General features: G+C 46.8%; 1 pseudogene; it reads right to left on the reverse strand.

Moving 5' to 3' along the window:
- Positions 1-3,375: 3,375 nt before the first annotated feature.
- The window catches only part of LOC117523806, a 48,019-nt pseudogene continuing 28,739 nt past the window's right edge, over positions 3,376-22,655 (reverse strand).

The raw sequence follows: 22,655 nt of genomic DNA on the forward strand, positions 1-22,655 counted from the left end.
AAATGTGTTTTCTTTTTGGAACTGCTTCTGATTATTTCATGCTGGGTTCAGTCAGATACTGGACCGCTCCTCACTCCGCGTCTTATCCATAACAATGTATCTGCTTAAACATTCTCAAATTCATGGACTTAGTTGGTTACATTACATTACAAACCATGTACAAAGCAAAACAAAAAAGACAACATGTCAAAAATCTGTTGTAAATGAAGGACTCCGGTTACAACTTGAGAGGAACATTATTATTTGATAAACTTTGATAAATTTGGAGTCTTTGATAAAGACTCCAAAAAAAAAAAAAAAAAAAAAAAATCATTGTGTCTTTGAAAAAGGAGTAAGCATTTGGAACAACTGTACTGAAAATATTAAATTATGCCGCATTCTAGTCGGTTTTAGTATTACACCATGTGGGAGTTTTGTACACTTTTTTGCAGAAGCGCCAGGCGTTGAAAGGAGGGTCAAGCCTATGTGAGTGTTTTTCCCTCATTGATTCATTTTCCACCTCAGTAACCCTCCGGAGGTTTTTGCTCATATGCTAAGGCAAGGAATGGCACATAGTTATATTTTGGATGTGTTTATTTTTGACTGAGCCAATCTATCATCTCAAAGAGGATATTTTTTTTCCCTTCATTCTGGGTCTGAGATGGACATCAAGGTACCTGTTTGATGTGTGAGACCCAATAGGTCATTTCGGGTGTTTGTACCCTTCGTCTTTGGATCACCGCTGGACCGATAGTATTGCACACAGGGCATTTGCCCGCTGGCTTGATGGCCTACTGGCCTGCGGATTTTTTTTTTTTCCGAAGTATAATATATAATATAATAATTTAAAACATAACGCTATAGGTGATACCGGTATATAAACCCTCCTATTAATGAGGTGAGGGGAAGGCCAGTTACCCCTCCATCTCGGCAGAGGTGTCAAGTAACGAAGAACAAATACTTCGTTACTGTACTTAAGTACACTTTTTAGGTATCTATACTTTACTCCTTTACTTATTTTTCTGCCTACTTCTGACTTCTACTCATTACATTTTCACACAAGTATCTGTACTTTCTATTCCTTACATTTTTAAAACAGCCTCGTTACTCTTGGCTTCAGTTTAATGTTTATATATATATATATATATATCAATCAATTTCAATTTTCAATCAATTTTTTTTTTATATAGCGCCAAATCACAACAAACAGTTGCCCCAAGGCGCTTTATATTGTAAGGCAAGGCCATACAATAATGATGTAAAACCCCAACGGTCAAAACGACCCCCTGTGAGCAAGCACTTGGCTACAGTGGGAAGGAAAAACTCCCTTTTAACAGGAAGAAACCTCCAGCAGAACCAGGCTCAGGGAGGGGCAGTCTTCTGCTGGGACTGGTTGGGGCTGAGGGAGAGAACCAGGAAAAAGACATGCTGTGGAGGGGAGCAGAGATCGATCACTAATGATTAAATGCAGAGTGGTGCATACAGAGCAAAAAGAGAAAGAAACAGTGCATCATGGGAACCCCCCAGCAGTCTACGTCTATAGCAGCATAACTAAGGGATGGTTCAGGGTCACCTGATCCAGCCCTAACTATAAGCTTTAGCAAAAAGGAAAGTTTTAAGCCTAATCTTAAAAGTAGAGAGGGTGTCTGTCTCCCTGATCTGAATTGGGAGCTGGTTCCACAGGAGAGGAGCCTGAAAGCTGAAGGCTCTGCCTCCCATTCTACTCTTACAAACCCTAGGAACTACAAGTAAGCCTGCAGTCTGAGAGCGAAGCGCTCTATTGGGGTGATATGGTACTACGAGGTCCCTAAGATAAGATGGGACCTGATTATTCAAAACCTTATAAGTAAGAAGAAGAATTTTAAATTCTATTCTAGAATTAACAGGAAGCCAATGAAGAGAGGCCAATATGGGTGAGATATGCTCTCTCCTTCTAGTCCCCGTCAGCACTCTAGCTGCAGCATTTTGAATTAACTGAAGGCTTTTTAGGGAACTTTTAGGACAACCTGATAATAATGAATTACAATAGTCCAGCCTAGAGGAAATAAATGCATGAATTAGTTTTTCAGCATCACTCTGAGACAAGACCTTTCTGATTTTAGAGATATTGCGTAAATGCAAAAAAGCAGTCCTACATATTTGTTTAATATGCGCTTTGAATGACATATCCTGATCAAAAATGACTCCAAGATTTCTCACAGTATTACTAGAGGTCAGGGTAATGCCATCCAGAGTAAGGATCTGGTTAGACACCATGTTTCTAAGATTTGTGGGGCCAAGAACAATAACTTCAGTTTTATCTGAGTTTAAAAGCAGGAAATTAGAGGTCATCCATGTCTTTATGTCTGTAAGACAATCCTGCAGTTTAGCTAATTGGTGTGTGTCCTCTGGCTTCATGGATAGATAAAGCTGGGTATCATCTGCGTAACAATGAAAATTTAAGCAATACCGTCTAATAATACTGCCTAAGGGAAGCATATATAAAGTGAATAAAATTGGTCCTAGCACAGAACCTTGTGGAACTCCATAATTAACTTTAGTCTGTGAAGAAGATTCCCCATTTACATGAACAAATTGTAATCTATTAGACAAATATGATTCAAACCACCGCAGCGCAGTGCCTTTAATACCTATGGCATGCTCTAATCTCTGTAATAAAATTTTATGGTCAACAGTATCAAAAGCAGCACTGAGGTCTAACAGAACAAGCACAGAGATGAGTCCACTGTCCGAGGCCATAAGAAGATCATTTGTAACCTTCACTAATGCTGTTTCTGTACTATGATGAATTCTAAAACCTGACTGAAACTCTTCAAATAGACCATTCCTCTGCAGATGATCAGTTAGCTGTTTTACAACTACCCTTTCAAGAATTTTTGAGAGAAAAGGAAGGTTGGAGATTGGCCTATAATTAGCTAAGATAGCTGGGTCAAGTGATGGCTTTTTAAGTAATGGTTTAATTACTGCCACCTTAAAAGCCTGTGGTACATAGCCAACTAACAAAGATAGATTGATCATATTTAAGATCGAAGCATTAAATAATGGTAGGGCTTCCTTGAGCAGCCTGGTAGGAATGGGGTCTAATAAACATGTTGATGGTTTGGATGAAGTAACTAATGAAAATAACTCAGACAGAACAATCGGAGAGAAAGAGTCTAACCAAATACCGGCATCACTGAAAGCAGCCAAAGATAACGATACGTCTTTGGGATGGTTATGAGTAATTTTTTCTCTAATAGTTAAAATTTTGTTAGCAAAGAAAGTCATGAACTCATTACTAGTTAAAGATAATGGAATACTCAGCTCAATAGAGCTCTGACTCTTTGTCAGCCTGGCTACAGTGCTGAAAAGAAACCTGGGGTTGTTCTTATTTTCTTCAAGACAAGCACATTGAAGTTAAAAACTGGTACTGATCATTGGCTCAGTGACCTCTTGGTTCTCCAGGTTCATGTTTTCACTCTCTGCTTTTGTGCCACTTGCTGGTACTGGTGGTTCCTGTGAGTTCTTGGTTTTTACTTGGAATATGTCCCAGTTCTCAGGAAGCAGGTCTTTGTTGAAGAGCACAGAAGTGAGATAAGAGAACAATAAGTTGACTGCAAAGACCAACAGCATGCAGATGGTTTTAACTGGTGAATACTGGACATAAACACCGTCCTCAAGAGTGCATCCTGGGAAGTGGAGGACTGGTGGCAGTCCAACCAACGGCTCACCACACAACAGTCTAATCAGCAACCCCACCAGGAAGCCCATAATGGCTCCATAAGTATTGGAGATGTTGAAGAAGACAACACAGACGAGCTGAGGAAAGACTAAGATGTAGGCTACATCGATGCCAAGGAACCAGAAAATGATGATACTGGTTTTCAGGCTGGTAAGTGATGTTCCAACTACACCTACCATGACCACAGCAACACGGATCACCCACTGGATCTCTCTGTCTGATGCCTACAGATAAAAGAACACAGAGTGAATAAACTAAATTATGTGAATTTATTTCTCCAACATACAGAACCAGCTCTTTTTTCAATATAACCTCTGTGTTGTTGCTCATTAGGGTAAGGTCTAGACCTCAAGGCCTTAAGGTGTCTTATGCTAAGATTAGGTGATGTATAAATACACTCAACAAAAATATAAATGCAACACTTTTGGTTTTGCTCCCATTTTGTATGAGATGAACTCAAAGATCTAAAACTTTTTCCACATACACAATATCACCATTTCCCGCAAATATTGTTCACAAACCAGTCTAAATCTGTGATAGTGAGCACTTCTCCTTTGCTGAGATAATCCATCCCACCTCACAGGTGTGCCATATCAAGATGCTGATTAGACACCATGATTAGTGCACGGGTGTGCCTTAGACTGCCCACAATAAAAGGCCACTCTGAAAGGTGCAGTTTTGTTTCATGGGGGGGGGATAACAGTCAGTATCTGGTGTGACCACCATTTGCCTCATGCAGTGCAACACATCTCCTTTGCATCATCCGTGAAGAGAACACCTCTCCAACGTGCCAAACGCCAGCGAATGTGAGCATTTGCCCACTCAAGTCGGTTACGACGACGAACTGGAGTCAGGTTGAGACCCCGATGAGGACGACGAGCATGCAGATGAGCTTCCCTGAGACGGTTTCTGACAGTTTGTGCAGAAATTCTTTGGTTATGCAAACCGATTGTTTCAGCAGCTGTCCGAGTGGCTGGTCTCAGACGATCTTGGAGGTGAACATGCTGGATGTGGAGGTCCTGGGCTGGTGTGGTTACACGTGGTCTGCGGTTGTGAGGCTGGTTGGATGTATTGCCAAATTCTCTGAAACACCTTTGGAGACGGCTTATGGTAGAGAAATGAACATTCAATACACGAGCAACAGCTCTGGTTGACATTCCTGCTGTCAGCATGCCAATTGCACGCTCCCTCAAATCTTGCGACATCTGTGGCATTGTGCTGTGTGATAAAACTGCACCTTTCAGAGTGGCCTTTTATTGTGGGCAGTCTAAGGCACACCTGTGCACTAATCATGGTGTCTAATCAGCATCTTGATATGGCACACCTGTGAGGTGGGATGGATTATCTCAGCAAAGGAGAAGTGCTCACTATCACAGATTTAGACTGGTTTGTGAACAATATTTGAGGGAAATGTTGATATTGTGTATGTGGAAAAAGTTTTAGATCTTTGAATTCATCTCATACAAAATGGGAGCAAAACCAAAAGTGTTGCATTTATATTTTTGTTGAGTATATATTGAACTGAGTGAAAATAATGAGGGTATGGTCCTTTGCAACCAAAACATTAAGTATGTTTCATGTGCTCACCTTGGTGCCAAATTATGACCAAAAAACATACAAATAAATAAAAAGCAAACTGTGATAAATTTCATAATGTGCTGTGCTATTGCTTTAAATATTTTTTTTTTTGTTGTTGTTTTTTTATGTAACATGTTAACTTTGAAGCTCAACATATACCTTTAAAAGTGCTTTACAAAGACATTTGATTTGACAGTTAAAGTTTGAATACATATTTTAGGTTGCAAACCAAAGCTCACCCTGAGGACACCCACATACAGTCTGACTTGGCTGCAGGTGACTGATTCCATGAGATCAGGAAGGACTGTTGGTTTGTTTGTTAATAATTGTGTTTCCACACTGTTGCCATCCATGTTGTTTTTTCATACATTGTTTTGTTTTTTTTTGTTTTTTTTAACTGAAACTGTCACTGCTTTTCTATTTGTTTGGTTTTGTATCATCTCCCTTTTGAAGTAAAACAAGAGCAGCAAATTGCTATTGCAGTATTAAAAGTGTATATACTAGGCACGCTCATGAAGACAGTAAGACCTATGAAAATCTGACCATTGACCCCCAATGACCGATCTTTGGCAAAACTGACCTCACCTGGGCAATTCCAGAACCCACCTCCATATGTGTGGCAAGTGTGGTGCAAAATCATAATGAAAAACTTTTACCTTGACCTTTGACCGCAATAGCCATGACCTCAATGGTTGATCTTTGGTAAATTTCATGTCACTTGGGCAATTCCAGAACCCACCTATAGATATGTGCCAGGTTTAGTGGACATTGGAATGGAGTGTGATGGGGGGAATCATCACTTTGAAATTTGACCCCAGTTACCTTGACCTTTACCAAAATAAAGCCCTGAAGGAAACTTCTGAGGTTAACCTACATGCACACTGCAGGTTTGTTGGAAATTAGCCTGAGGACACTGGAAGAGTAGTGGAACAAACAAAAAATGTTTCTGAAGTTATTGCATGTGTCTTAACAGTATGAGCCAACTGTGACTTACACTGGCGCATCTTATTATACAAATAATGAATGTTTATTTAGTGCAATGGTATGAATATTTAATGAGGTGAAAGATGGAGTGTTCCATTAAATGGTGCATATGAATGAAACAACATCCGGCCGTATGGCTTCTGATGTGCCGAAGTGGTCCATGTCATATGGTAAGGTTCTGTACTTTTGTCTGGCCCCAACACACCAGCCACAGTCGTGATCGGATATTTAGCTGTGATCTGGGTCTCTGTGTGTGGATGGTTGTATGTCTGTGGCCGTCACCACAATTCGGTTTTGGGTGCTCTCAAGGGGAACAAGAATCTGGTGTCCTAGATTAGGGTATGGATGCTCACTAATTAGACAACAGACTGTTGCTGTCACTGCTTGTTCATGTGTGGTTGTTTGTCCTAGTATGTTGTACGGTTGGGGTCCCGTCTCCTCGGTGTCGCACTTCACAGTTATTGCCTTCACCACTTGTGTTTTGTTCTTGTCTGTCTTTGTGTTGTTTTGGTGGTCGGGCCTTCCTGGTAGAAGTTGTCGGTTGGCTTTGAGTAGGATGTTGTAGGCTGGTCAGGAAGGGCAGATGGGGGTCACCCATGCACACCACGTTCACTCATGCACAACATACCTTCTGTCTTGCAAGAATAAATTGCATATATGTGTATTAATGTTCATAAATGGTTCTGCCAGTGTGGCATTTACCAAGAATGAAACAACATTCATTATTTGATTTACAGTATACTATACCTAAAATAGATCCTTGTCATTTAATATTTTGTTAATTTATAAACAAGAGAAAAGGAACTTACTGCTGTCCAGTTCTTTCTCCTCTTTCTGTCCGGAGCTCCACAGAGAGCTCCGGACCTGGCACCACGAGGGGGCGTTTGGGGGCAACGCCCCCTCACATCATCAACCTTGCCGTCTCGGATATGAGAGTTATCAAAAATAAAAATAAAAAAGAAAGAAAAAGAAATACTGGAAAATATAGTGCCTCGCAGTTTCGTGGATTTTTTTAGTCCAATTTTGCATGCTTTTTTTTTGTTTTGTTTCGTTTTTTTAACAGCGTATTGTGCTCTGCGTCCTCATCAAGCAGGCCGGTGTTCTGTCGAGATGACGGGACACCTGTTGCAGCACCGCGAAGGGAGAGCACGCGCATTGTGTTCTGCGTGTCTGTTTATAAGAATCTTCTCGCCTAGAAGAAAAAAGAGCACCAACAACTACCCATAACTGTGTTCTTCACTCTGAAAAAGACACCTGCAGCGAGATGTGAGTGGAAAAAGGCGTGACAGTGGCGCGGTGCCAGGACAAAGAGGCGCGATCAGAGGAACTGTGAAATACTGGTCAGTCACTATTAATAATTTCTTATGTGTGCAACCTCGTAGGTTGATCGTTAAAATTAAATTAGTTAGTTCTAAAAGCCATCATAATTATTTATAGGAAAACGTTCTATTTTTATTTCTCAAATAAATGTTTGGGCCTGAAAACAGGTTGGTCTTATTTTTCTACTAAGGTTTGAATTTGAATTTGAAAAAGTGAGAAAATGTTAATGCCTGTTTGAGAAAAGTGTATAGTATGTAGTGAGGGGTTTTACAGCCTTAAAACGTCTATAATAATTGTAAAAAATAACGCTGACTACTTCACGGATTTCGCCTGTGTAAATGATTGCTCCGGAGGCTATTTGTCTTTATGGCTTTTACTCCCCGTCACTCCACATCTCAACCGCACAACCACACGCTCTCTCTCGCGTGTCCTCCCATTACCGTATATGACACAGTATATGTGCAGGCACATCTGTTACCGTATATGACATCTCCCCCTTCAAAATGGATTATTCCCCTTAAAACAAACAACCCGTTGCTTACTTATTGTTGTGTGGGCCGCTGAAGAGGAGGTACTGCTGGCCCACCACCACCAGATGGCGCCCTGCTTGGAGTGCGGGCTTCAAGCACAAGAGGGCGCCAGAGCCACTGGGAGTGACAGCTGTCACTCATCCTCAGCACCAGCTGTCACTCATTCATCTCATCACCATCACCATAAAGGCCGGACTGCAACTCCACCTCCTCGCCGAGAAATCTTCTACTACTAGAGGTAACGTTCTCTGCTGAATTACTGATTGTCTAACATTGTTCTGTGTGCAGTCGCATTCCCGTGAAGACCCAGAAGAGGGACAAACGGGAGCTGCACGAGTAAAGACGTACCTGGAGGTGGAGGTTATCCCTCCCGGAGGAATTGAGTGTAAAGGTTGCTGGGTGTGAGGACTCACACTCACCGCCTTCTGTTTCTTGTCTGCCAGCAGTACCAGGGCCGACAACGGAGGACAGAGACCACCTGGGGACTCAGGGCTTGGCGGCTTCGGTGTTCTTCAGGCCGTTGGTGGTGGAAGCGGTGTGGGCCCCGGCTCTTCGTTCATCCGAGGTCTCCTATCTTCGAGCCTGCCCACAGTCCTCCTGTGTACAATTGGCATCATTATTCCTGTTAGTATTCCGTTGTGTTTTTTCACAACATTAAATTGTTACTCCTTTTCTTATCCATTGTCCGTTCATTTGCGCCCCCTGTTGTGGGTCCGTGTTACGACACCTTCCCAACAGGATTTCTCGGCCATTCGTCATGGATCCCGAGGGGCGTCAACCACAGCTTGAACAGCCAATGGGAGAACAAGGAGCGCAGGCGTCAGCAGGAGGCGTGGTAAGTGATCTGCAGCAAATCCTTACCGCTTTCACTGCTCAGTTACAGCTGGTAACCGAGCAAAATGCAATCCTCAATCAGAGGATGGAGGCTCTCACCGCCAGAGTGGAAGCACGCGAGTCGAGCGTCGCTGCAGTGTCTCCTCCTGCTGGCCCGGGACCTAATGTAGATGTTCCACTGGCCGTTCAACTACCCCCCCCACCATCCCCTGAAGCTTACATAAGTCCTCCCGAACCGTACGGAGGCTGTGTGGAAACGTGCGCAGACTTCCTAATGCAGTGTTCGCTCGTTTTTGCACAGCGTCCAGTTATGTACGCATCAGACGCCACCCGGGTGGCTTATGTAATTAATCTGCTTCGAGGTGAGGCACGCGCTTGGGCTACAGCGCTCTGGGAACAGCAGTCATGGCTTCTGACGTCATACGCTGGGTTTATACGGGAATTCAAACATGTGTTTGATCATCCCAACAGAGGCGACACCGCCTCGACCGTGCTGCTGTCACTGAGACAGGGGCGTCGGAGCGCAGCTGATTACGCTGTCGACTTCCGCATCGCGGCTGCGAGGTCTGGTTGGAATGACGTTGCGCTCCGCGCTGCCTTCATAAGCGGACTGTCTCCAGTACTGAAGGAGCATTTACTGGCTAAGGACGAACCGCAGGATTTCGACGGGCTTGTCACTCTGGTTATACGCTTAGACAACCGCTTGAATGAACACCGTCGGGAGCAGGCCGGGGGGCGTGGCCGGGCACAAGCCGTCCCTCTCTCTTCCGGGTCTGAAAGGGTGACGTCGTCCCCACGCTCCATTGCCAGTGGGCTCCGTGTGGCAACAGCTCCCCCTGCTGACGAAGCCATGGACACGAGCAGGGCCAAAGTGAGATCTGATATCAGACAAAGGAGGCTGGCCCGCGGGGAGTGTTTTTACTGTGGCTCATGTGAACACATGTTAAAAGACTGCCCCAAACGGTCAAACACCAACGCCCGTCCTTAGAAACTGGGCTAAGGGTGGGCCATAACATGTACACGGGGAAACCCCACAAATCAGCACGAATCCCAGTGATAATCCTGAGTGGGGATTTAACCCTTCACGCCCCAGCACTGGTGGACACGGGGTCCGAAGGGAATCTGTTGGATAGCAGATGGGCAAAGGAAGTGGGGCTCCCTCTAGTGGCTCTGCCTTCGCCTTTGAAGGTACGGGCACTAGATGGCACTCTACTCCCGTTAATCACACACCGGACCCAGCCCGTGACCCTGGTTGTGTCTGGGAATCACAGGGAGGAGATCGTGTTTTACGTGACACCTTCTACCTCCCGAGTGATTTTGGGTTTTCCTTGGATGGTGAAGCACAATCCCCGGATCGATTGGCCGTCTGGGGCAGTGGTGCAGTGGAGCGAAACCTGCCACCGGGAGTGTTTAGGATCCTCGGTTCCTCCCGGGATCACGGCTAAGGAGGAGGTTACAGTCCCTCCCAATCTGACGGCGGTGCCCGTGGAGTACCATGATCTGGCTGACGTCTTCAGCAAAGATCTGGCACTCACTGTTCCACCGCACCGACCGTACGATTGTGCCATTGATTTGATTCCGGACGTTGAGTACCCGTCCAGTAGACTGTACAACCTCTCACGTCCGGAACGCGAATCAATGGAGACCTACATCCGGGACTCCTTGGCCGCCGGGTTGATCCGGAACTCCACCTCCCCGATGGGTGCTGGTTTCTTTTTTGTGGGCAAGAAAGACGGCGGACTCCGTCCATGCATCGATTACAGGGGGTTGAACGAGATCACGGTTCGCAATCGATACCCATTGCCCCTCTTGGATTCGGTGTTCACACCCCTGCATGGAGCCCAAATATTCACCAAACTTGATCTTAGGAATGCGTACCACCTAGTTCGGATCCGGAAGGGAGACGAATGGAAGACGGCATTTAACACCCCGTTAGGTCATTTTGAGTACCTGGTCATGCCGTTTGGTCTCACCAATGCGCCCGCGACGTTCCAAGCATTGGTTAACGACGTCTTGCGGGACTTCCTGCATCGGTTTGTCTTCGTATATCTGGATGATATACTCATCTTTTCCCCGGACCCTGAGACCCATGTCCGGCATGTACGTCAGGTCCTACAGCGGTTGTTAGAAAACCGGTTGTTTGTGAAGGGCGAGAAGTGTGAGTTTCACCGCACTTCTTTGTCCTTCCTGGGGTTTATCATCTCCTCCAACTCCGTCGCCCCGGATCCGGCCAAGGTTGCGGCGGTGAGGGATTGGCCCCAACCAAAAAGCCGTAGGAAGCTGCAACAGTTCCTCGGCTTTGCAAACTTCTACAGGAGGTTCATTACGTGTTACAGTCAGGTTGTTAGCCCCCTGACCGCCCTGACCTCCACTAAAGTCCCCTTCACCTGGTCGGACCGGTGCGAGGCCGCGTTTAGGGAGTTGAAACGCCGGTTCTTGACTGCACCATTTCTGGTGCAGCCTGATCCTACTCGCCAGTTTGTAGTGGAGGTGGACGCCTCAGACTCAGGAGTAGGAGCCGTGCTGTCCCAGAGCGGGGAGTCCGATAAGGTTCTCCATCCTTGTGCCTACTATTCCCGCAGGTTGACCCCCGCTGAGCGGAATTATGACGTGGGCAATCGAGAACTCCTCGCGGTGAAGGAGGCTCTGGAAGAGTGGAGACACCTGTTGGAGGGAGCTACGGGGCCTTTCACGGTTTTTACGGACCACCGGAACCTGGAGTACATCCGGACCGCCAAGCGGCTGAACCCCAGGCAAGCCCGCTGGTCCCTGTTCTTCGCACGCTTTGACTTCCGGATCACCTACCGCCCCGGGACCAGGAATCAACGATCCGATGCACTGTCCCGGGTGCACGAAGAGGAGGCCAAGGCCGAGTTGTCGGACCCCATCGACACCATCCTTCCCGAGTCCACTGTCGTGGCCACCCTCACCTGGGACGTGGAGGAAACCGTCCGGGAGGCCCAGGCAAGGAACCCGGACCCGGGAGATGGTCCGAAGAACAAACTTTACGTCCCACCAGAGGCTAGGGCTGCCGTCTTGGACTTCTGCCACGGATCCAAGCTCTCCTGTCATCCCGGAGTGCGTAGGACCGTGACAGTAGTCCAGCAGTGCTTCTGGTGGGCGTCACTGGAAGCCGACGTCCGGGACTACGTCCAGGCCTGTACCACCTGTGCCAGGGGCAAGGGGGACCATCACAAGACCAGGGGTCTCCTCCAACCCCTGCCTGTGCCTCATCGCCCCTGGTCCCACATCGGCCTGGACTTCGTCACGGGCCTCCCGCCGTCCCAGGGCAACACCGCCATACTGACAATAGTGGACCGGTTCTCCAAGGCGGCCCACTTCGTGGCCCTCCCGAAGCTCCCGACGGCCCAGGAGACGGCAAACCTCCTGGTCCACCACGTCGTGCGTCTGCATGGGATACCGTCGGACATCGTCTCGGATCGTGGTCCCCAGTTCTCCTCGCAGGTCTGGAGGAGTTTTTGTAAGGAGCTGGGGGCCACCGTACGTCTCTCGTCCGGGTATCACCCACAGACGAACGGCCAGGCAGAGCGGGCGAACCAGGACCTAGAACAGGCCCTTCGCTGTGTCACCTACGCGCATCCGGCGGCCTGGAGTAACCATCTGGCCTGGATCGAGTACGCTCACAACAGCCAAGTATCATCTGCCACCGGCCTCTCCCCTTTTAAAGCGTGTCTGGGCTACCAGCCCCCATTATTCCCACTTGTGGAGGGAGAGGTCGGGGTACCCTCGGTCCAGGCCCACCTGCGGAGGTGCCGCCGGGTGTGGCGGACCGCCCGTTCTGCCCTGTTGCGGGCCCGGACGAGGGCCAAGACCCATGCAGATCGCCGGCGTTCCCCGGCCCCTGCATACCAACCGGGGCAGGAGGTGTGGTTATCCACCAAGGACATCCCGCTCCAGGTGACATCCCAAAAACTAAAGGACCGTTTCATTGGGCCGTTCCCCATCGCCAAAATCCTCACCACTCTGCACCCCTGGACCCGAACCACCTCCTGCCCGAATCATCGACGGGGAGCCGGCATGGACTGTTCGTCGGCTCCTGGACGTCCGTCGGAAGGGCCGGGGTTTTCAGTACTTGGTGGACTGGGAGGGTTACGGACCCGAAGAACGCTCCTGGGTGAAGAGGAGCTTCATCCTGGACCCGGCCCTTCTGGTCGATTTCCACCACCGACACCCGGACAAGCCTGGTCGGGCGCCAGGAGGCGCCCGTTGAGGGGGGGGGTCCTGTTGTGTGGGCCACTGAAGAGGAGGTACTGCTGGCCCACCACCACCAGATGGCGCCCTGCTTGGAGTGCGGGCTTCAAGCACAAGAGGGCGCCAGAGCCACTGGGAGTGACAGCTGTCACTCATCCTCAGCACCAGCTGTCACTCATTCATCTCATCACCATCACCATAAAGGCCGGACTGCAACTCCACCTCCTCGCCGAGAAATCTTCTACTACTAGAGGTAACGTTCTCTGCTGAATTACTGATTGTCTAACATTGTTCTGTGTGCAGTCGCATTCCCGTGAAGACCCAGAAGAGGGACAAACGGGAGCTGCACGAGTAAAGACGTACCTGGAGGTGGAGGTTATCCCTCCCGGAGGAATTGAGTGTAAAGGTTGCTGGGTGTGAGGACTCACACTCACCGCCTTCTGTTTCTTGTCTGCCAGCAGTACCAGGGCCGACAACGGAGGACAGAGACCACCTGGGGACTCAGGGCTTGGCGGCTTCGGTGTTCTTCAGGCCGTTGGTGGTGGAAGCGGTGTGGGCCCCGGCTCTTCGTTCATCCGAGGTCTCCTATCTTCGAGCCTGCCCACAGTCCTCCTGTGTACAATTGGCATCATTATTCCTGTTTGTATTCCGTTGTGTTTTTTCACAACATTAAATTGTTACTCCTTTTCTTATCCATTGTCCGTTCATTTGCGCCCCCTGTTGTGGGTCCGTGTTACGACACCTTCCCAACACTTATATTTGGAACCAATCTCCTTAAATTTACTGTGAACTATCTCAAATCAATATTAACCCATTTATGTAACTTCTATTACAGATTCAACTCCGCAAGAACTTGGATCAGCATTCACAACAATAATGCCATTTCAATACAAACGTTCTCTTTTCTGTTCACATTCCATCTCTACGTTTCCCCCTTTCCTTTTTTTTTTTTTTTTTTTTTACATAACCCCCCAAAGGCCATAGGTACCATCTACAGGTCAAGCCTGTTGACTGGTTTGCACACCCGTCCAGATCTTGTCACAGTCTGACCGGGTATAAGGCTTACAGGTGGAGTCACACTCTGACTGGAGGGAACCGTTTCTGACACGGCAGAGTGAGTGTCTGTCTCAGTATTGTCGCTGATCGCTGGTAGGGAAGACTGGGAAATCGGTTCAGGTCGAAGGTGGCGGCGATTCCACCGAAGCTCAGCCCCCTGCTGTGTCTTTATGACGAGTGATCTCGGAGTGGTGCTTTCTCCTGAAACCACTGCTGACCGTGACCACGATTTCTCATGGTCTAACTTGGACCTTACCACATCGCCCGGCTGTAGGACAGGTAAAGATCGGGCTCCATGGCGGCGATTGTAGTAGTAGGCCTGCTTGGCCTTTTCTCGGTCGTCCTTTTCCTTCACCGCTGCTCTGCTCGGCCACCGTGATCGAAGATTCTTCTCCAGGGTAGGGAGCGTTGTCCTGATCTTTCTCCCCATTAACAGCTCTGCAGGGCTGAAGCCGGTTGAGGAGCACGGAGTGGACCTGTAGATCATCAAGGCCAGCACTGGATCCGCTTGTTTGAGGATCTTCTTAGCTGTTTGCACGGCCCTCTCTGCATGCCCATTGCCCTGTGGGTGGTGTGGGCTGGACGTGCAGTGTCTGAAGTCGAATTGCTTCGCGAACTCCTGAAACTCAGCACTAGAAAACTGCGACCCATCATCCGTCACTACTTCGTCTGGGATGCCAGACCTGGCAAAGACTGCCTTCAACTTACGTATTGCATGTGTACTGGTTGTGGATGGCATGTGCAGTATTTCTATGAATCTAGAGTAATAGTCTGAGACAACCAGGTAGTTCTGATGATTGTACTCACATAAATCCATTGCGATTCTCTTCCACGGACGATCTGGAAGTGGTGTAGAGATGAGTGGCTCCTTTTGTTGTGTTCTTTTCAGTTCAAAGCACACTTGGCAAGATGACACTAGGCCGCTTATCTCTGTAGCGAGACCGGGCCACCACACTGATGAGTAGGCTCTTTCCCTACATTTAGTCAGTCCTTGGTGTCCCTCGTGAATCTTCTGGAGAATCTCTTTTCTCATCAGCTGCGGGACCACGATCCTGCTTCCCCTGAGGACCAGGCCATCGTGCTCTGACAGTTCTGCTTTGACCTGCATGAACTGTCTTATACCCACAGGCACCTTGCAGCTGTGTTCTGGCCATCCTGTCCGTATGAACTTTATGAGTGACTGCAGTTCAGCATCCTCTGCAGTTGCCATCTTTATCTCTTCCATCTTATTCTGGCTAGCAGGGATTACCCCCACTATGCTAGCAACATAACACGCCACATCACTCTGAGTGTCCGGCTCGGTACATGTGGACAGCGGGCTACGTGAGAGAGTGTCTGCGACTATCAGAGTTTTCCCAGGAGCATACTCTGCCACGGGACTGAATCTCATCAGTCTCATTAGGAGACGCTGACACCGCAAAGGTACGTTGTCCAAGTTGCAGCTGTTTATGAGCGGCACTAGTGGCTTGTGGTCAGTTACTAGTTTGAATGATTCAATGCCAGTGAGGTACCTGTCGAACTTCTCGCACGCCCACATGCCGGCCAGACATTCCTTTTCAATCTGGGCATAGCGTGTCTCTGCGTCGGTGAGTCGTCTGGAACAGTATGCGACAGGTTTCCATTGCTGCCCATGAAGCTGGAGGAGAACTCCTCCCAGTCCATAGCTGCTAGCGTCGCTGACACGGCCGTAGGTTTGCTGACATCGTAGTAGGCAAGAACTGGTGCCGTTGTCAGTAGCTGTTTGGTGTGTTCAAAAGCTGTTTGTTGTACGAGACCCCATGTCCATGCGTTTTTGCCCTTCAGGAGCTCGTACAGCGGCTGTGCCACTGTGGACAGGTTGGGAATGTACCTTCCGAGGTAGTTTACCATGCCCAGGATCCTCTTCAGTTCTGGCACGTTCGTTGGTGGTGGCAGCTGTTGTATAGCCTCGACTTTGTCTGGGTCGGGCCGAATCCCATCCTTGTCAATGAGATGCCCGAGGAAGCGCAGCTGTTGTTGTCTGATGGAACACTTGTCGCGGTTGAGCTTCAACCCAGCTATCTCGATGCGCTGCATGACCTTTTCCAGACGCTGGTCGTGTTCATTCACTGTGGCCCCATAGATGAGCACATCGTCCATGAAGATCTCCACTCCTTCCAGCCCCTCCATTGTCTCCATCATTTCCTTTGGAAAATCTCGGGAGCGCTGGTTATTCCGAACGGCAGCCTCTTAAAGTGGAATCTGCCGAACGGGGTGATAAAGGTCGTGAGTTTGCAGCTGTCTGGGTGTAGTGGGATTTGGAAGAACCCACTGGCTGCATCGAGCGTCGTGAAGACCGTGGCACCACTCAACTTAGCTATAATTTCGTCTGTGGTAGGTAAGATGTACTGTTCTCTCTTAACTGCTTTGTTCAGTCTTTTTAGATCCACACAGATACGTGCTTTACCAGTGTTTTTCTTTAAGACTGGCACCATGGATGCACACCAGTCGGTAGGCTGCGTCACCCTTTCTATGATGCCGTTCCTCTCCATACGCTCAAGTTCCTCTTTGACTTTCTGGAGCATGGGAATTGGCACGCGCCTAGCTGCGTGGACAGCGTACGGTTGAGCATTGTCTTTCAGCTGTATTCTTACAGGTTCAGTCTTAAGAGTTCCATGCTCGCCAAATGCTTGCAGGTGTCCTGTGTTACACACCGCTTCCTCCACTCTCTTCACCAGGTTCAGCTTCACAGACAGTGATCTGCTGAGGAGGTTGCTGACTGTGCGGCCCCGGACGACGTATGCTGTGAGTGGGTGTCTCTTTCCTTTGTAAGCCACAGTGCTCTGGAACTGTCCAATGCACTGTAACTCCCCTCCTGGGCTATCCAGTTGGATGTCTGCAGGCTCGAGTGGTGTTTTGAGTCTGAGTGAGTGATAGGTTTCTTCACAGATGATGTTCACGTCGGCTCCCGTGCCGATCTTGAACTCAGCTGGAGTGGAGCCTATGCGCAATTTGACTGTTCATTGCTCTGATGCTTCCGCAACTGCTTTGCTCACTGCCCCAAGGAAATATGACAGTTGCTGCTGCTGCTGCTCCGTGACCTCGCATACAGCCCTCCTACTCTTGCACACCCTGCTCCAATGCCCCACTTTGTTGCACGAATTGCATGTGGATTCCCGCGCAGGGCAGTTCTCGTCTCTGCTATGACGCATTTTCCCGCACTTTCCGCATTTGCCATCTCCGTTATGTCCGCTATTCCCCTTTTTCTTTTGTCTTCGGAATTTTACGTTGTTGTTAGGTTTGTTATTCACTTCATGCACGAGCCCAGTTTCTGCTCCTTGCATGCTAACATGTGAGGCGATCTCCTCGGACTGCCTAACAGTTTCTATCGCCACCGCCAGGGTCAGTTTCTGCTTTAGCTGGAGCTGTTTTGAGACGTCCTTGTCCAGTATACCAACAACAATTCGGTCGCGAATGTTCTCTTCCCTGCTCGCGCCGAAATCACAGTGTTCTGCCAGTTCGTACAAAGCCCTTATAAAAGTCTCTGCTTTTTCCCCAGGTCTTTGAACGCGTTGGTGGAAACAGGCCCGCTCATGTATTACATTCCTGCGCGGCACAAAGTACTCGTCAAACTTGGCCAGCACGCAATTGAAGTCTTCGTCATCTTCATTTTCCTTCCTTCTTTATGTTCTCTAATGCCATATAACAACACAGTGCAGAATAGCTACCTAAACTCTGTAAGGGAGATAGAGTATCTCGTCAATAGTTTTACATCCTCATTGAAGACAGCTTTGGATGCTGTAGCTCCTCTGAAAAAGAGAGCTTTAAATCAGAAGTGTCTGACTCCATGGTATAACTCTCAAACTCGTAGCTTAAAGCAGATAACCCGTAAGTTGGAGAGGAAATGGCGTCTCACTAATTTAGAAGATCTTCACTTAGCCTGGAAAAAGAGTCTGTTGCTCTATAAAAAGCCCTCCGTAAAGCTAGGACATCTTTCTACTCATCACTAATTGAAGAAAATAAGAACAACCCCAGGTTTCTTTTCAGCACTGTAGCCAGGCTGACAAAGAGTCAGAGCTCTATTGAGCTGAGTATTCCATTAACTTTAACTAGTAATGAGTTCATGACTTTCTTTGCTAACAAAATTTTAACTATTAGAGAAAAAATTACTCATAACCATCCCAAAGACGTATCGTTATCTTTGGCTGCTTTCAGTGATGCCGGTATTTGGTTAGACTCTTTCTCTCCGATTGTTCTGTCTGAGTTATTTTCATTAGTTACTTCATCCAAACCATCAACATGTTTATTAGACCCCATTCCTACCAGGCTGCTCAAGGAAGCCCTACCATTATTTAATGCTTCGATCTTAAATATGATCAATCTATCTTTGTTAGTTGGCTATGTACCACAGGCTTTTAAGGTGGCAGTAATTAAACCATTACTTAAAAAGCCATCACTTGACCCAGCTATCTTAGCTAATTATAGGCCAATCTCCAACCTTCCTTTTCTCTCAAAAATTCTTGAAAGGGTAGTTGTAAAACAGCTAACTGATCATCTGCAGAGGAATGGTCTATTTGAAGAGTTTCAGTCAGGTTTTAGAATTCATCATAGTACAGAAACAGCATTAGTGAAGGTTACAAATGATCTTCTTATGGCCTCGGACAGTGGACTCATCTCTGTGCTTGTTCTGTTAGACCTCAGTGCTGCTTTTGATACTGTTGACCATAAAATTTTATTACAGAGATTAGAGCATGCTATAGGTATTAAAGGCACTGCGCTGCGGTGGTTTGAATCATATTTGTCTAATAGATTACAATTTGTTCATGTAAATGGGGAATCTTCTTCACAGACTAAAGTTAATTATGGAGTTCCACAAGGTTCTGTGCTAGGACCAATTTTATTCACTTTATATATGCTTCCCTTAGGCAGTATTATTAGACGGTATTGCTTAAATTTTCATTGTTACGCAGATGATACCCAGCTTTATCTATCCATGAAGCCAGACGACACACACCAATTAGCTAAACTGCAGGATTGTCTTACAGACATAAAGACATGGATGACCTCTAATTTCCTGCTTTTAAACTCAGATAAAACTGAAGTTATTGTACTTGGCCCCACAAATCTTAGAAACATGGTGTCTAACCAGATCCTTACTCTGGATGGCATTACCCTGACCTCTAGTAATACTGTGAGAAATCTTGGAGTCATTTTTGATCAGGATATGTCATTCAAAGCGCATATTAAACAAATATGTAGGACTGCTTTTTTGCATTTACGCAATATCTCTAAAATCAGAAAGGTCTTGTCTCAGAGTGATGCTGAAAACTAATTCATGCATTTATTTCCTCTAGGCTGGACTATTGTAATTTATTATTATCAGGTTGTCCTAAAAGTTCCCTAAAAAGCCTTCAGTTAATTCAAAATGCTGCAGCTAGAGTGCTGACGGGGACTAGAAGGAGAGAGCATATCTCACCCATATTGGCCTCTCTTCATTGGCTTCCTGTTAATTCTAGAATAGAATTTAAAATTCTTCTTCTTACTTATAAGGTTTTGAATAATCAGGTCCCATCTTATCTTAGGGACCTCGTAGTACCATATCACCCCAATAGAGCGCTTCGCTCTCAGACTGCAGGCTTACTTGTAGTTCCTAGGGTTTGTAAGAGTAGAATGGGAGGCAGAGCTTTCAGCTTTCAGGCTCCTCTCCTGTGGAACCAGCTCCCAATTCAGATCAGGGAGACAGACACCCTCTCTACTTTTAAGATTAGGCTTAAAACTTTCCTTTTTGCTAAAGCTTATAGTTATGGCTGGATCAGGTGACCCTGAACCATCCCTTAGTTATGCTGCTATAGACGTAGACTGCTGGGGGGTTCCCATGATGCACTGTTTCTTTCTTTTTGCTCTGTATGCACCACTCTGCATTTAATCATTAGTGATCGATCTCTGCTCCCCTCCACAGCATGTCTTTTTCCTGGTTCTCTCCCTCAGCCCCAACCAGTCCCAGCAGAAGACTGCCCCTCCCTGAGCCTGGTTCTGCTGGAGGTTTCTTCCTGTTAAAAGGGAGTTTTTCCTTCCCACTGTAGCCAAGTGCTTGCTCACAGGGGGTCGTTTTGACCATTGGGGTTTAACATAATTATTGTATGGCCTTGCCTTACAATATAAAGCGCCTTGGGGCAACTGTTTGTTGTGATTTGGCGCTATATAAAAAAAAAAATTGATTGATTGATTTTCCCCAAACGTGAACGAACGAAACACATTCTCAGCCTGGCTTCCCATTGCGTATATCAGGCTGCTCACCTGCACGGCGCCATCTTCAGTGCTAAGTTTGGTAGCAGTTCTGAATCTCACAAAACGTTGCTTCCAGTCGGGCCACTCAGCAGGTTTGTCAAATGTGAAGTTTATCGGGGGGTTGAACTTCGCCATGTCTCACTGGTTTGCACTTCTGACACCATGTAAATGATTGCTCCGGAGGCTATTTGTCTTTATGGCTTTTACTCCCCGTCACTCCACATCTCAACCGCACAACCACACGCTCTCTCTCGCGTGTCCTCCCATTACCGTATATGACACAGTATATGTGCAGGCACATCTGTTACCGTATATGACAGCCTGTTGTGGGCTAATTTTTAGAACGTAACTCCCGCGATAAACGAGGGACCACTGTACATCTACATAAAAGGTTTATGTGGGGTTAATCTACTGTGTCGTTTCTCAGATCAGTTGTTGGTTTGGTTTTGTGGTATGCAGCAGATCACATTCAAATAATAATTTAAAAATACTGTCACCACTCTTTACTTTTAGTCAGTCTCTTACAACGGTGTAGCCTAAATACACGAGCTTTCTAGGAGCGCACCCAATTCATTACGCTTCGCTAAAACACTTCATGGAGCATCAAAATTACATTTCTTGTCAAAAGACGTACCATACTGCTTTGCATGCAGACATTTCAGAATATCAAAAACGAGTGTAACAAACAATGAATATTCCCCAATTTACTGTATTTTCCAGAGCAGAAGTCACATTAGAGTGTAAATTGCACCTTTTTTCTGGATGATCAGATCTTTAATTTGGGATTGTGCTTTACTGAAGTGTACGTTTTATTATTACAGAAATTTGTTGATGATGTGAAATATACTTTCTGGTCTGAGGTGTTATCTATCCGCAATCCTCAAATCGCACTTGCAAGATTTAATAGCTTATTCATGCCGTTCGTGGAAATTCATGCTCTTTTGAGGAAGTTTACTGTCAGGAACATCGTCACACCCTGGTTGGATGCTGAAATTAAAGACTCTATTAAAACGAGAGTTCAGATGAAAAAGACAGCAAGTATAACAGGAAATAAATCTGACTGGGATCTTTAACGTAAAATGAGGAACTCTGTCACTAAACATAATAAAAAGAAAAAAAAATGAAGGATCGAGTTCAGAAAGCAGGAACTGACAGCAAAAAGATATGGAATGTTTTTAATCAGTTGACTGGGAAGAAAAACAATCAGGTGTTGATGGTCTTGACAATAGGCTTCTCAGACTAGCAGCTGATTATATAGCTCCTGGTCTAGCCCATATAATGAACCTCAGTTTTTCTTGCAACTCACATGTGCAAGTGTGGAAACAGGCTAAAATTATTCGGTTACCGAAAAATAAGAAAATTCCATTCTCGACTTTAAACAGTTGACCTATAAGTATTCTACCTGTGTTAGGAAAAATTATGGAGTCTATTGTTTATGAGCAAATTAGCAATTATTTTTTGTTGAATAATTTAATCACGGTTTTCCAGCATGCATATAGAAAGAGTCGCTCCACTGCCATGGCATTGACTCAGACGTGTGATGATTGGCTCAGAGAGGTTGAAAAGAAGAATATAGTCGGCACTGTGTTTCCCGAGCTCTCTGTTGTGTGGGCCGCTGAAGAGGAGGTACTGCTGGCCCACCACCACCAGAGGGCACCCTGCCTGGAGTGCGGGCTCCAGGCACCAGAGGGCGCTGCCGCCTCACAGGAGCAGCCGGGGTGACAGCTGACACTCATCACCTGTGACAGCTGTCACCACTCATCTGATCTGCATCGGTATATCAGCAAGACGTCATCTCCACCTCTTTGCCGAGATATCGTTCTACCTGAAAGGTAATATCCTCAGCCTGACTGCTTGATAGAAAGCCTTTTTTTGTGATTTTTGTGAGTGATAACAGACTTTTTCTCCAACGAGAGGTGGAGGTAGCTTCCCTGCCGTGCAGATTGCTGGGTGCAGACGCACCCACGTTTAATTGTGTTTTTGTTCCTCGCCAGCAGTACCAGGTCCGACACGCGGAGGCAGTGGCCACCTGGGAGTTCGGGACTTGGCGGCTCCAGTATTCCCGGGGTCTGGTGGCGGAGGAAATCGTGTGGTTCCGGTTCTGCTTTGGACAGGCGTCTCCTATCTTCGAGCCTGCCCACACGACACCTTGTAATTTGACCTTTGATCTATTGTGTAATCTGTTGTGTTTGTTG

The sequence above is a fragment of the Thalassophryne amazonica genome, chromosome 13 (assembly GCF_902500255.1).
Source record: "Thalassophryne amazonica chromosome 13, fThaAma1.1, whole genome shotgun sequence".
NCBI classification, from domain to species: Eukaryota; Metazoa; Chordata; class Actinopteri; order Batrachoidiformes; family Batrachoididae; genus Thalassophryne; species Thalassophryne amazonica.